Source organism: Ochotona princeps, chromosome 7 (genome assembly GCF_030435755.1).
Source record: "Ochotona princeps isolate mOchPri1 chromosome 7, mOchPri1.hap1, whole genome shotgun sequence".
In the NCBI taxonomy this organism is placed as follows: Eukaryota; Metazoa; Chordata; class Mammalia; order Lagomorpha; family Ochotonidae; genus Ochotona; species Ochotona princeps.
This window is the reverse complement of record NC_080838.1, coordinates 42,425,042-42,440,384: the sequence shown is the minus strand read 5'-3', so window position 1 is coordinate 42,440,384 and position 15,343 is coordinate 42,425,042. Positions and strand designations below refer to the sequence as shown.

Here is a 15,343-nt window from a genome sequence, read left to right as displayed (position 1 = left end):
ATTAAAATACTATAGTCCTTCAGAAATAGTTGTAAGTCCATCATTCTGCTATTTGAGTGTATCCTGACATTGTAGGTATGGACCATGGCAAACAGTCCAGCATCCTATTGTTAAGATATACTTGGGATTCCATCTTTGATTTGGAGATAGAGATGCATACTCTATTGTAGCTTCACATCTAGATATGATAGTCTCTATTACACAGTTACTCTTCATCTCCTTAAATGAAAAGCCATCTCTTTTCTTAAAAGAAAATTTCAATGTGGTCACAATTTTCTTTTTACTTTCTATTTTTAGTGTCAAAATAGAACATACCTGCCCCACTCAAATATTATAAATAAGAATATATGTTTACGTTCTTTCTCCTAGAATATATATACATATATATACACACATAGTTTCATTTTTCATGATATACCTTTGTAAGTATATGGATTTTCCTTCTTTCCCTCAGTTTTCTTCCTCCTCCTTTTCCCCTTCTACCATTTCCCCCTATATTATTACAGTAGTAAAGTCCTTTAGTACAAGTTACAAGGTGACATTCCAGTATTTAAGTGTATCACACCACTGTAGGTATACAAAAAGGCAGAAATTCTAGTATCATATCGTCAAAGTATATTTACCTGTTTCATTGAGAGTCCCCCTTTTATTCAGTATTTCAGAAGCATACCACAATATATTTTACCTCCCAGTATACTTTGAGACTAATAAACATGCATTTATTGGTAAGACATCCTTCACACTAAATACTGTTGAAAAGATCAAGAAATAAGATCATAAAATCATTAAAGGATTCCATGAAAGCTGACCAAGGTCAGCGGGGATTCACTTATACCATACTAGGTGGGACATCTAGTATGAGGATTTCTCTGCACGCCCCTCCTAAAACTGTTCTGCACCTAAACTGTTGACATAGGCCTTGTTAGAGTTTTAAGTCAGTCTAGACTACCCGGAAAAAAAAAAGCCAAGTTCAGCAAAATTATGCTTCAACCCTACATAATGCTAAATACTATAATGAAAATAGATACGAGACAGCGAATAGTAATCTATAGCCATTTCAAAGTGTATAGAACCTGGTCGTGTATAAACTAAAATTATACACCTTCTTTACAGTTGGGACAGGTGCAAGCTACCCTCCAAAGTCTTTCCTTGATATTGTTGGTCCCCTTCTTCATCTACCACCTGCACTCTTAAGTGTGTTAGATCATTGGTATTCAATGTAGAATCACCACTGAGCTGCCACTCTTCAGGTTCAGGCTCTTCTTCCTTGATCCTAATATCTGCAGACTGTCAGCATTCTCTCTTGAATGCAGCTGAATCCCAGTAGAATCTATAGAGTTTACTGTAACTGTCTGTAGATTTGGCAACTGAGCAGTGCTCAGACTAACTGGAGTTGAAGTCAAGGCTCCACCTGCTGCAACTTGACCAAACGTGAGTGTCTAAACAGGTGTCAAAGTTATCTGTTCGGCAGCAATATTCTGTATTTGCAAATTCTGCAAGTTCTGGACTCCTTGTACTTGTAATGTCTGCCAAGTTATCTGTCCAGAAGGGGTCACTTGTCTGTGCCTGAATTAAAAAGGTTCCAGGATTCAGCTGCAACTGAAGATTTTGCAAAATTTGTTGTGATATATTCTGACCACTGGCTTGCACACCATGGATTATCTGTGGTGTAATACCTTGCACAATTTGGGCTTGACTGGTTGGCTGCTGAGACTCTTGAAGTTGTAGATGTTGTACAACAGGCTGTGCCATAGAAACCTGAATATTCTGAGCCTGTGTCTCTTCAGAAACAGACGACTGGATATAATTTCCCTGAAGATCTGAAGAATGAACTTGCCCACTAGAAGTAGTCGAGCTATTTGTGTTTTGTTGTAGTATACCTGTACTATCTATCGTAACAGGCAACTGTGATGAAGAGGACGTTGGCACAAATAAATCTGTATCAGTATTAGCTTCATTAATATCAGGAGAAACCCGTTCACCAGCCCTTTCTGAATTGTCTGAACTATCCATAGCTTGTCCTGTGTTTATCAAATGTCCATCGGCATTGATGCCTGCAGTCATTGTCTGAGAACTGCCCGAGAGTCCCAAAGAATCTAGATCAACACTATTGATTGGTACAAAGGTAATATTTCCTGGCAGACCAAGAGGCACATTAGCAACCACTTGGGTTTGGCCAGGAAAAGATGAACCACCAATTGCAACTTCCTGAACCTGGACTTGACCAGTCTGTGGTATGAGATTCTGGATATTACCAAGAGGTGTTCCAGAGGCAAGTAAGGTCTGACTAGAGCCAGGAATGATCTGAACTTGACTGCTTTCTTGATTTATACCCTCATTATCTGAAGAGCCTGTGAAACCAATCTGGACCTGCTGACCATCTGTGGACTGAATCTGTGGTATTACTTGATATTGAGCATTGGACACGGTACTATCTGATGAATCTGATCCTGGTGCAACTGAAAATATCTGTTGATTCTGCAAATTTTGAAGGGGAAGGACATACTGCCCACTGGAAGAAGCAACACTTGGAATCTGCACTAGATTACCAGCTTCATCCTTTATAGCTGTAGGTGTGGTTGACAAAACCTCCCATCGATTTGGTGCCCCTCCTAACTGTGTAGATGCCAAATCACTTGTCGCTCCGGCCACCACCTCCTCGTCGTCGCCCGGCAATGGTGACCCTGTCTTGCTGCAGGTAGCGGCCAACAGAGCTAGTGGTGAAGGCTGAGTTTCCTACCCCCGAGAGGCGGGTTCCAATTTGTCTTTATTTTATTTTAGTTTTAGTTTTTTTTATCCATTACATTGCATTATTTGACACAGTTTTATAGGTACTGGGGATTCCCCTAACCCCTCCCAAAACCCTTCCCGCATGGTGGATTCCTCCACCTTGTTGCATTACCACAGTTCAAGTTCAGTTGAGATTCTTTCATTGCAAGCATATACCAAGCATAGATTCCAGCATCTTATTGTCCAGATAAGTTCAACAGCTTGTTGGGGAGACCATCTCTGGTCTGAAGGTAGAGCCGGCACAGTATCATCCCGATCAATTAAAAGCCCCAACCTAACATCAACAACAATTTGTAACTTTATGGAATTAATTGACATAGAATCGAGTAACCAATATGTTAACAAAAATGCAAGTTCTTAACCATATCCTGTGACTACTTCATCAACATTTCAGTTTTAGTTTATATACAACCGGGTTCTATACATCTTAAAATGGCTATAGATTACTGTTCAGCTGTCTCATGTTTATTTTAATTTTAGTATTTAGCATTATATAGTGTTGAAGCATAATTTTGCTGAACCTGGCTGTTTTTCCGGGTAGTCTAGACTGACTTATAACTCTAACAAGACATGTGTCAACAGTTTAGGTGCAGAACAGTTTTAGGAGGGGCATGCAGAGAAATCCTCAATACCCTAGTGAGGAGTAACTAATCTTTGTGTCCCACCTAGTATGGTATAAGTGAATCCACGCTGACTGTTTCCTGTCTGATTCTAAGCTTTCCTTGTTGTTCTCTGTCTATCTATTCTAGATTTTTTTGTTTGTTTGTTCGGTTATTTGTTCAGAGGGGTGTCCGGAATGATCCTGATGGTCATTGCAAGCGAGGGTGGGGACCCCGAGTTGGAGCCAAGCAAGGGCCAGAGAGAGCTCCCCTCCCTAGTCCCGAAGGAAGTTTACTGTTCTGTTTCTGAGGACTGTTCAGGGTTCCTGGCTGTTCTGATGCCCTTGGATCCTGTGAGGGAGCATTTGGACTTCTTCCATCCCATGCGGGAGATCCAAGCGGGAATGGATGACCTCAAGGCTAATATCAATTGATTGGATTCAGAAGGTATAACAAGCTATGACAATATGTAATAAAATTAGTAACATTTACCTAATATAAGGGCATATATATATATATATGTATGTATGTGTAAATATATATATATATATAGAGAGGGGGGATAAACATAGAAAAATATACAATTCAAGTTTCCATTCCAATTCTTACTAATTATATGGTTTTGACAAGACATTTGATTTCTTCCAGTCTCAATTTCCTCATCTGTAACCTCTATTTACACTAACATTGTGCAGAGATTAAATGAGACTGTGTGTATGATTTTTTTTTGCCTTAAACATGAAAGCTATTATTATCAGAGATATTTAAGCCATAATGTACAAGAAAAACATGTATAGCAAAGCATCACCACAGTACTGTGGGGAGCATTAGTTCAAATCTTGACAGTGGCGTTAACATCAACATTGATACAAATATTACAAGCACTTGAATTGCCAACATTTAATTTTTCCCTTGAGCAAATATATGGGTAGTTTATTAGCAGAGAAACAAAACAAAATAAGAATTTGCTATAGTAATGTTCTAAAATCCTAGCATTTATTTGACAGTAAAAGGTTTTCTGAATTTATGAGCTGTTTGTATATTCTGGAGACTTTGAAGATTTTCTTCAGATTGGGGTTCTGTGAAGAGTCCTTTATTCCTTGCAGCATACATTGCCCAATGAACATCGGTGCCTTCCTCTAAAAAAAATCTGTGGTTTGGGTCATTTTGAAGATCCTTTGAGATCATTCCTAATTTCTCCCTTCAAGTGGAGGATGCTCCTTTGAAAGAACACTGAAATTAGTAAGGCAGAAGAAAAAGAGAGAGATCAAACCTAATAGTTCCTTTGGTCTGGAGCCTACCCAAAGTGCTCATTGTAAGAAAGACTCTAAAAACTGTGTTACTGTGGCAAGACTGCTCCCTGAATAATGAATGACTATTGTAATGAGCTTATACACACTGCAGACAACAGGATAGCCCAATATTTGTGAAAATTGACTAAGGGAAAAATTAACAATGGATTCAGTGATCTTGCAAAGTAGATATGTAAGAATCACCTACCCAAGGAATCACAGCTGTAGAGTGTTTCCTGAATGTGGCACTGAGTACTAGAAAAATAAAATACTGTAACACTAAGTTCAGGGATCAAAGTGAGGTCTGATCAGCTCCTGAAATCAGGAAATGCTGCCTTGGAGGAACTGTCTTTGCTAAGCTTCAGCTAACAGAGGAATCAAGGTATTAAGAACAGCGATTTTCTTGACATGTTCATTTATCTTTATTCACCCCGGTGCTACAGATTGAAATATTAGTGCACTTGAATTTATAGTTAGAACCTACAAATTATTAAGATGAAGTAGATATTAAATATAATTTCAATGAGTATATATGTTATCGAAAATAGCTTAAAAATAAAAAACTATGTTTTTATTTACTCATATATCTGTGTCAATAGGTAGCTTTGTTGTGTTTCTAGGTTTAATCTTACTAAAAATGGCTTGAGGGTAGAGTGTGGCCCAGCAGCTAAGCAGCTCCTTAGGATACCCACATACCATATTTGATTGCTTCAACTCAAATCCGTCCTTCCAGTTTCAGGTTCTTGCTTAGTAAGCCCAACAGGCAGAAGGAGGAAGTCCATGTGGTTGCCTCCCTGCCTTGCCATATGGGACACATGTCTGAGTTCTCAGCTCCTGTCTTTGGCATGACCCAGGTTTGGTCATGCTGGGCATTTGATGAATAAATGATTGTATGGCAGAAGGTTACTTTCTGTATCTCTTTGTAAAACATACAATAAACAAATAAATAAATACAGTGCTTTTCAAAAACTGGTTTGGGAATGTAATAAAATATTATTAATCACTTTTAGTGCTCAGCTTCAGAAAGAGAGTTCAGTTTCTATAGAAGGTAGATTAACTAAAATTCATCACGTTAATGTGAATCTTCTCTGATATCTACCTCAGTTTTGTTCACATGGGCTTACAACCTAGATATGGGGCCATGATACTCAGTTCTTCCACACATTCAGAAAGGAAGACTGGACAGTTTTTCACTTCATAGCAGTAGTGACTACTACGGATGGGTTGTATTGCCATCTAGGAGTTTCATGTGTGCAGTCCTAATAAGTAAGCATAAACTTGATAGATCCAAATGTGTCTGGCAGATGTGTGAATCACCTTGGTTACTGCCTGTACATACTTTTCCTCCATTCAATAGAAGATACAATGATCCTCTCCTATATGGGAATATAATTTCAAAATATGAAAATTAATAAAATTAATGATCAAAAGGTTTAGAAACTGAATATTTAAGATTCACTAAATATTTAAAATGTAATTCATGAATTTAATATACAGGTTGACAATTGTATGACTGCATTGCTTTACAAAAGTCCTGTTAGCTTCATGATGCCAGAACCTCAGCTCCCTTCAAGCGCAATGCTGGTAAAACCCAGGATAGGGTTGTGAAAATTGTTAAGGTGATATATTCTGTCTATGTCATGTTTGGTATGACTGTTCTGTGATAGATATCATGCTTGACATGATGTGCTTTTTATCTCTCAAGATAAAGAAAGAAAACAATATCATACCTTTACAATACTAGACAAAGTTGGTCATTGGTTTTATCATTCAAAACTGAACTGAAATATTGGTGTAAGATTATGAATAACTGCAGGTTATATTCCTTTTTTTCCTACTATTTTATTTTTTATTTTTATCATACAAGTCCATTGACCCTGGGATTTCCCTTAACCTTCCCCAAATTCCCTGCTCCCAACTGATTTCCCTCATATTATTACAATAATATAGTCCTTCATAAGAAGTCATAAGCTAATCATTCTGCTATTTAAGTGTATCCTAACTGCAGTACTGACACTGGCAGAGTCCAGCATCCTATTGTCAAGTTATATCCAACAGTTTCATTGGGAATTCATCTTTGATTTGGAAGTAGAGATGAATGCTGCACTGTATCTTCACATCTGCATATGAAAGTGTCTATTAGAGTTAGTACACATTTCCTTAAATGAGAAGTCATCAAACAATATCAACACAGGTTATTTTCCAGGGACATAAATCAGAATGATGATACTCTCTGGTGTTTGTAAGGATTTAGACATAATAGAAGGGAAGAATGGAAAAACAATGTGAAGGTAGAGGTCAAATATCTTATTTTAATCTTATGTCTTTTAGTTATCTTGCTTCAAAAGTATGAAAGGTAATTAGTTTGATGGTTTCTGTCCTCTCATTCCCCCATCTGGTTTTCAAGCATGTCAGTCCAGGGATGGTTGATTAATGTTGATCAATCCAAGCTTCCGTTTAATTTACTTTGCTACTTTGACATTGATATATGTCTTTTAAAAGCAACAGCAACATCAACAAATGAAAACCAATGAGCTTGGTGGTTTCAGTAGGTTAGAATATAAACAAGAAGGCAAAGCAGTTCAGTCTCTATCCACTATTCCACCTTGTTTCATGTGTCAAAACACAATGTTTTAGATGTTGCTATATATCACCTCTTTCTATCACCTCCATAAGTCAAGACTGGAAGCAATATAACTGTACAACAGTTAAAGCTGGAACACAACTAGCACTTCATTCTAATGTATTATTGTTATTATTATTAATGTAACTGTATTGTCTTTCATGATTATTCACAATTTCAGAAGAACAGTCAACAAAGTTGTTTCATAGATACTGATGATTCTTGTGGCCCTATATATCACAATATATTAGCAAAGCACCTTTTTAACCCTCTGTAGAGTCAACCTCAAAGAGAAAATGATCATCAGTACATGTCTGGTAAAAGCAAAATTTCATTTTCTCTATGTTTGAAAGCATTCGAATTCTGGTCCCTATAATACATCAAAGAAATTCTGGCACCTCCTTTACTCTCACAACACGTCTGTTTGGTGCTCATTGAACATACTAATAATGTTTAAGATCATACTAGGTGTCTCAGCATATTATAAATACATTTTCTAGTAAGTGAGTGAATTTTGTTAAATTTAGACAAATCTGACCTCCTTGGTCTTACAGAGACTCTCAAATTCCAAAGTAACAGATTTTTGACAGTATAAATCAACACATTTTTACCACTCTTTTGGCTTATTCTTCTTCTTTACACATGTTTGTTCCTACATATGACACTCTTGGACATTTTAAAGTCTGGTTGTAGTTACTAAGTCTACTGACAATTGGCTAAAGCATGACCGTTACTGAACACTTGTTACAAGAAAACTTCCTCAGGCTAGGAAACAATGACTTTAAAGAACAGTTTTTTTTAGGCCAGAGAGGAAGGATAATTGCCAAAGAATGAAAAGAATATCCTCCTTAGGAATGATAGTGGAGAGGGCTTCATTGGAAAGAGTTCAGTGAGTCAGTCCTTCCTTTCTTATTGCTCTTTTTAAGTAGCCAGAGTGCTGCCTTACGGCCACAAAACCAACCAACCGACAACAATAACAACAGAAATCGAGTTAGGTTCTGTGTGGCTAATTACAGAATCAGTTGAATTCCTACTCTTTCACAAACTGTTCCTTCTTTAAAGTGGTAAATTAGGGTTTTGAAAAGCTTGCCTTTCTTTCGCAATGTTGTAGAAATCATCCGTCCTATCGTAAGAGGGCAAAATTCTTCATGCTCTTCGTAATATTTTATGATGCCATCAACTCTGTCCTCCTAACATGTGCTCTGAGAAATGGATCAGTTTAGATGATAGTTGACTAATGTTTTTGTGTGTGTGAGAGACATTTGTTTTTGGTGGTACAGTTTTATACGTTTAAGGATTCATTCCTTTCTCTTCCCTTCCTCCTTCCCCATTTTCCTCTCCTGCTATTATTCCCTGTGTTATCACAATCATATAATCCCTTAGTACAAGTTATAAGTTGAACCTTCAGGTATTTAAATGTATCATGACATAGTAGGTATAGGCAAAGGTAGAACACCTAGTATTAAAATGTAGAGGTATATTTGTAAGTTTCTTTGCAAGTTCTACTTTTACTCAGGAGTAGAGACACTGCATAGAATCTTTACTTCCTGATTATGCTAGTCCCCCATGTATTTTATATATATATAATTTTGCTTACTGGTTGTATTATATCAGAGAACATATATGATAGTGGTTCTTTTGGAAAGTGTTTCTTGCATGGTCATTTTGTCATAAGGCCCCCAAATTTCTATCTTAGAATCCTGTGCACGTACAAGTATACATACATAAATATGTATAGAACACAATTTTTCTTCTATCCCCTCTCAACAGCACAGTTCCAACACCTTATTTTCCCCAAGGTGTATATTATCAGTTCCCATTTTTGTACCACTCTCTATATTAATTGGGTTGAGAGCAAATGAAACTGATATTGGTAAACTGAAACAATGAAGGAATTTGTTGAAAATCAAGGAGCATTACAGAGCCAAAACATTGAGAATTATTAAATTATTGGAAAGCCTGGAGGAAAGATGGTTGAAAATTGATTGGAGCCAAGGAAGAGGGAAGCGAAAATTAATAAACACATACCTGGCTCTAGTAATAAAATATATAACAGCATTGAGTTAGTGACATCATACGGTTTAAGGAGCTGCAATGATTTCTATGTACTCAAACACTGATTTCAATACAGAAATCCAGAAAAGTTAGAATCCAGTAGCACAAGTTCCACTCTCTTACACAATGGTAAGGAAGGGAATTGGGATTCGGTTTGAAGGGCTAGACGGAGTCCAGATGACCCAAAATGACAAATTATATTGTATACATAGAACATTATGAATAAATATGACTTGAAGATAAATACAATATTTTGTTTTTATGCTTGGGTTAACTTTGAAATATTTCAGTAGGGGAGGTTTAACCAATTGAAAGCCTATCACATTATTTGATTGTTTTCATTTATATGCTTTAATGCTTATGTTTCCTGTGCCATCTTCACTGAAATGTTTACAGTTTAAAAGCTGATACATGAAAGTTAAGAAAAATTATATATGAACAAGTATAAAATATAATTCAAATATGAATCTTTTCAAAATATTTTTTTCCGTTTTTAGCAATCAGCATCATATACTGTCTACAATGTTTTATTTTGTTTTAAGATTTACTACTTTCCGAGCCTGGGTGGATGGCTTAGTGATTAAATCCTCACCTTGCAAGCTCCAGGATTCCATATAGGCGCCAATTTCATTCCTGGCTGCTTCACTTTCCTTCCGGCTCCCTGCCTGTGGCCTGGAAAAGCAGTAGAGGATGGCCCAAAGCTTTGGGACTCTGCACCCGTGTGAGAGTCACAGAAGAATCTATAGCTTATTTAGTTATAAATATTTATTACAAATATTTAGTTTTAAACTATGTGTTCATTTTTATTGGAAAAGCAGAATTGCAGAGAGAAGGAGAGACAGAAGGAAAGATCTTCCATTCACTGGTTTCACTCCCAAAATGACTGCAACAGCCAAACATGAGCCGATCCGAAGCCAATGTTTTATTAAGGCCATACACATAGAAGCACTTCTGAAAATTGTTTACTGTGAAAATATATTAGTTTTGTTCTTACAACATATAATCTATTTCAAATCAAGTTTCCTTTATAATTATAGCCTTAGAGCAAATCAATGTAAAATAAGCATTTTGAATTTATTTTGGAAAATACTTAAAGTGTTAAGCTTTGTTCTTATTTTGATTTAGTTAATGACATGTACTTCCTGTACTTGAGATCCAGGAAACTGAATGCACTGTGAAAGTCTCTTTAAGGTCACTGTATGATATCATAAGTTTACTATTATCAAATGATAGAATATAACTTTTATGGGTGTTCATTTTTTGTGTGTATGTAGGATGTGGTGTGTGTGTATGTGTGCGTGCAAGTGTGTGTGTTATCATTTTACATGAAAAGCCACATGAAACCAAATGGTCACAGCCAAGATTCACGATTTGACCTCTGTTGGAAAGTAAACCTTAAGGGAGAGCTACAACCAGAGAGGGGTTAGGACAATGAGCAGTGCTGCCAAACTGACAGAACGGTACCAAAATTGCTGGAAAAGAACTAACAAGTGGTCTGAAGCCTGGCTATTTGTCTGAACTTGAAATATAAACAGAAGCCGAAAGAAAGAATTGAAAAGCTAGCAAAGAAGTGACAGACCTGATGGTTGAGAAGCCGGGAGGGTGTCTGAGTGCCTGGGTCAGTCCGAGCTCCACTTCAGACTGATGCCATTTCCCTGCTGCAGTGCGCCCTGCAAGGCGGTAGGGATCCGATCAAGTAATGGTGACCTTGCTACACATTTTGGGAGAGCTGCACTGAGTTCTTGGATCCAGACTTAAGCCTGTCCCTAACTTGGTTGTTGCAGACATTTGGGAATGATCCAGTGGGTGAGAGCTAGTGCACTTCCGCTCGCTCCCGCTCTGTTTTATTCTCACGTCTTCCTTCCTCTTTCCCTCTCTGTATGTGTCTGTTTGCATGTGCCTGTTTCTCTTACTTCCTCGACCCCCTCCTTGTCTCTCAAATCAAATACTTTTAAGAAAAAGGCTAGTGCTGTTAATTAGTTATTGCTACTGAAGAAGAAAGTAAACGCTACAGGAAATTGAAAGCCAATCAATCAGTGGATTCTGTGCAAAGTAGTAAATAGAAATCAAACAGCAGGAAATGCCTGCTTAGGTGAATAAATCATTATGTAGGAGAGATAGAGATCTTTTGTTAAGATTCATCTTGGTGACACAAAAAAGAAAACATGATCGAAGAGAAAAAAACTGGATAAAAAATAGAAAAACCAGGGCCCAGCACAGTGGCCTAGCAGCTAAAGTCCTCGCCTTGAACACACCGGGATCCTATATGGGTGCCGTTTCTAATCCCAGCCACCCTGTTCCCTATCCAGCTCCCGGCTTGTGGCCTGGGAAAGCAGTGGAGGACAGCCCAAAGCACCCACGTAGCAGATCTGAAAGAAGTTTCTGACTCCTGGCTCCAGCTGTTGCGGTCACTTGGGGAGTGAATCATCAGACGGAAGATCTTCCTTTCTGTCTCTCCTCTTCTCTGTATATCTGACTTTGCAATAAAAATAAATAAATCTTAAAAAATGGAAAAACCAGTAACGGTTTGAAGGAATTTTAAATAAAAAAATGCTGAGGAAAAAATGTGGGGAGTGGAAAGAGCTGCTATAATGCAATAAATGTTGCAACATAATCTTGTTAAATTTTTCCATTCCTTTCATTCTTTCTATATAGCGTTCAGAGCTTAAAGAATTTTCAAAGACCCTGCTTTATGATGTGATTAACATTCAACTAAATGTATGAAGAATTGAGCGTTCATAAATTGTTGCTTAAGGAAATATTATAAATTAAGTCCATTGGGGCAGATCTTTGCCACAGCCATTAAGCTGCTGCCTACAACCTGTCATCCCTGTACCAGAGAGCTATTTCAAGTTTCTTCTTCTCTGCTTCTGATCTAGCTCCTTGCTAATGCTTCTGGGAAGGCAGCTGAGGTGTCCCTGCACCCGTATGTGCAACCCAGATGGAATGCTGCGGCTCTGACACCAGCCCCTGAGACCACTTAGAGGGCTGAATCGACGCTTGGGAATCTCTGTCTCCCTGCTCTTCCGTCTCTATCACTTTGCCTGTCAAATAAATAAATCTTTTAAGAAACTAAAAGGAGGGAGGAGCAACAAAATATAGTTGGCTAAGTTTCTGTCTTTGGCATCACCAATTCAAGTCCTTGCTGCTCTACTTCTGATCCAAATCCTTGCATGGCCTGGAAAAGCAATAGAGGGTATTTCAGGTTCTTGGGCCTCTATGCCCACATGGGAGACCTGGAAGAACCTTCTGCCTGCTCACTCAGATTGACTCAGCTAAAGCCACTGTAGTAATTTGGGGAGTGAGCACAGGATGGAAGACTTCTCTGTAATTCCCCACACCTCTCTGTAACTCTACTTTTCAAATGAATAAATACGGCTTTTAAAAAAATGAAAGAAACAAGCTTGTTGGTTGTATTTGGGATTTACATTATATGGTATACTGATTTTAGATAACAAATTGATTATTTTTCATTATGAGAAACAGCAAAAAATGCTAAACTTTTTATTACAGAATATTTATGGAACATACTATGGAACACAGATACAATGGTTAAGTACACAATCAATTATTGGTTCTTAGCTTTACTAATCATAGATTTTCTGTCATTTTCTTTCTTTTTAAGATTTATTTATTTTTATTGCAAAGTCAGATATACAGAGAGGAAGAGAGGCCGAGAGGAGGATCTTCCATCTACTGATTCACTCCCCAAGCACCTGCAATGGCCAGAGTGCTCTGAACCAAAGAAAGGAGCCAGGAGCTTCTTCTGGGTCTACCATGTGGGTGCAGGGTCCCAAGGCTTTGCGCCGTCCTTGACTGTTTTCCCAGGCCACAAGCAGGGAGCTGGATGGGAAGAGGAGCTGCTGAGAATAGAACCAGCACCCATATGGGATTCCAGTTTATTCAAGATGAGGACTTTACCTGCTAGGCTACTGCGCTGGACCCGATTGGGTTATGGGTCTCTGACATTGATGTAAGAAATCTAAAGTTAGATACTTGCTCCTGGTTTCACACTGGCCAAGCCTCAGCTCTTACAGGTGTTAGGAGTAAGTGAATCCCAGGACGGGAAAGCCTGTACTTCTCTTGCCAGCTTTCTGTCTTTTAAATAGATTTTAAAAAATGGTTTTCTTTAGTAGGGATAAAACATGATTGTTTTTGTCACAAATTGATGTGGCTGATACTCTGTTGCAGTCTCCATCTTCAAAAGTGACAAACACTCTATACCAAGGAGTTATCCATGAACTGATGTTTTCTTTGGTGTAAAGCAGACTTTCTCACCATTCTTATACCTAAGTGATAATATGGACTTAATATTTGTGCTGGTCTCAATCTTAAAAAAAAAAATGTTATAAACTCTTCCAAATGGCTAGCTTGTTGTTAGGCTGCAAACTACATCCTGTTAAGACATGTTATAATAGGTTAGTAAAAATTGTTTTGGTCTGGCAGCCGTGCTTCCCATCCAGCTCCCTGCTTGTAGCCCAAGAAAGCCGTATAGGACAGCCCAGAGCCTTGGCACCCTGCACCCATGTGAGAGACCCAGAAGAAGCTACTGGCTCCTGTCTTTGGAGTGGCCCAGCTCTAGCCCTTGCAGCTACATAGGGAGTGAATCATTGGACAGAAGATTTTCCTCTTTGTATGTCTGACTTTCTAATAAAAATAAATAAATCTTTTTTAAAAAGATTGTTTTGGTGAAAAAATATTTGAAAATCTTGTGTGTTTTTTATATGTTTATAGTACCCAAAATTATATCGAAATTCAATGCATTCCTTACCAAGTCTCAATGCTATATGGCAAAATAAAAATCTTGTGTGATATATTTAACCAAGATTAGGAATGATCTCAAATTAACATTATGACACATGGATGAAAGAAATTAAAGATGATTCATCCTAAATTAAAAAGACCTGCTGTTTCTGGATTTTTCCTTGTGATCTCTCCTGAGTGTTGCTGTTATCATGACACCAACCATCGTCTTGAAGTCCTTACCAGAGTGGAGGGTGTAGAGGCTCCTGTGTCAGACTTTCAGCCTCTAAATCTCTGAGATAAATACACCTCAGAATGAAGTGTCTAGAATCAAGTATTATGCTCAGACAGTAGAAAAACAGCTAATACTTAGAGAAAATTTTGTCTGTCCTCAACAGAATACTCATTCTTTTCAAGTGCACATAGAATAGTCTCTAAGACATATGCTAAGCCAAAAACAAATTTAAAATTTTCTTAACAAATTTAAGAAAACTGAAATTTATCCAAGTATCCTTTCTAACCACAGTAACTTAAAGCTAGAAATCAATAACAGGAACAATTTTAGGAAAACTCAAAAGTATGTGGAAATTAAGCAATAGAATCTAGAATAACCAGTGTGTCAAGGAAGAAATTGAAAGGAAAACTTAGAAACACCTCAAGACAAGTGAAAATGGAAATAGCACATACCAAAACTTATGGGATGTGGCAAAAACTGCCTTGATTGGGAAGTTTATTACCGAAAAGAATAACTCAAACAACTGCAAGTAAGTAGAAAAATGAGAACAAACAGCCCAGAATTAACAGAAGTATGAATGTTTTAGGAAACTAAATTGAATCGGTTTATATCTCTCATTACTCTTAGCTAGTGTCATGGAAGACTTAGAAAATCAGTAGCATCCGTTCCTTGTTGTGAGAAGCCATGCATCAGTCATTGAACGTCCCTGCAGTCTTGCTGTTTCTTATGAAAGGCACTAACTGCACTTGATTCAGCTATTTCCTTGGTTGGAGTAAAACTTGGAAGACGAAGTAACATCACGGCTGCAGAAGAAGAGACAGAGACACAATGAATATTACTGAAAACTCTCCTGCAAACGAACAAAATCCTTTGCCAACCTCAGAGTTCACAGAAGAAGACATCAAGAAAATGCGGGATACAGAATTCAAAACACTTGTTATAAAGCTTCTTATCAACAAGGGGGAAGCATGTAATGCTGGAGTTCAAGGAATTTAAGGAATATGTC

At 37.7% G+C, this 15,343-nt stretch overlaps 1 pseudogene; it reads right to left on the bottom strand.

The window, feature by feature from the left end:
- Nucleotides 1-1,094: 1,094 nt before the first annotated feature.
- LOC101536364 (transcription factor Sp3-like) lies at nucleotides 1,095-15,135 on the bottom strand (annotated as a pseudogene).
- Nucleotides 15,136-15,343: the final 208 nt, after the last annotated feature.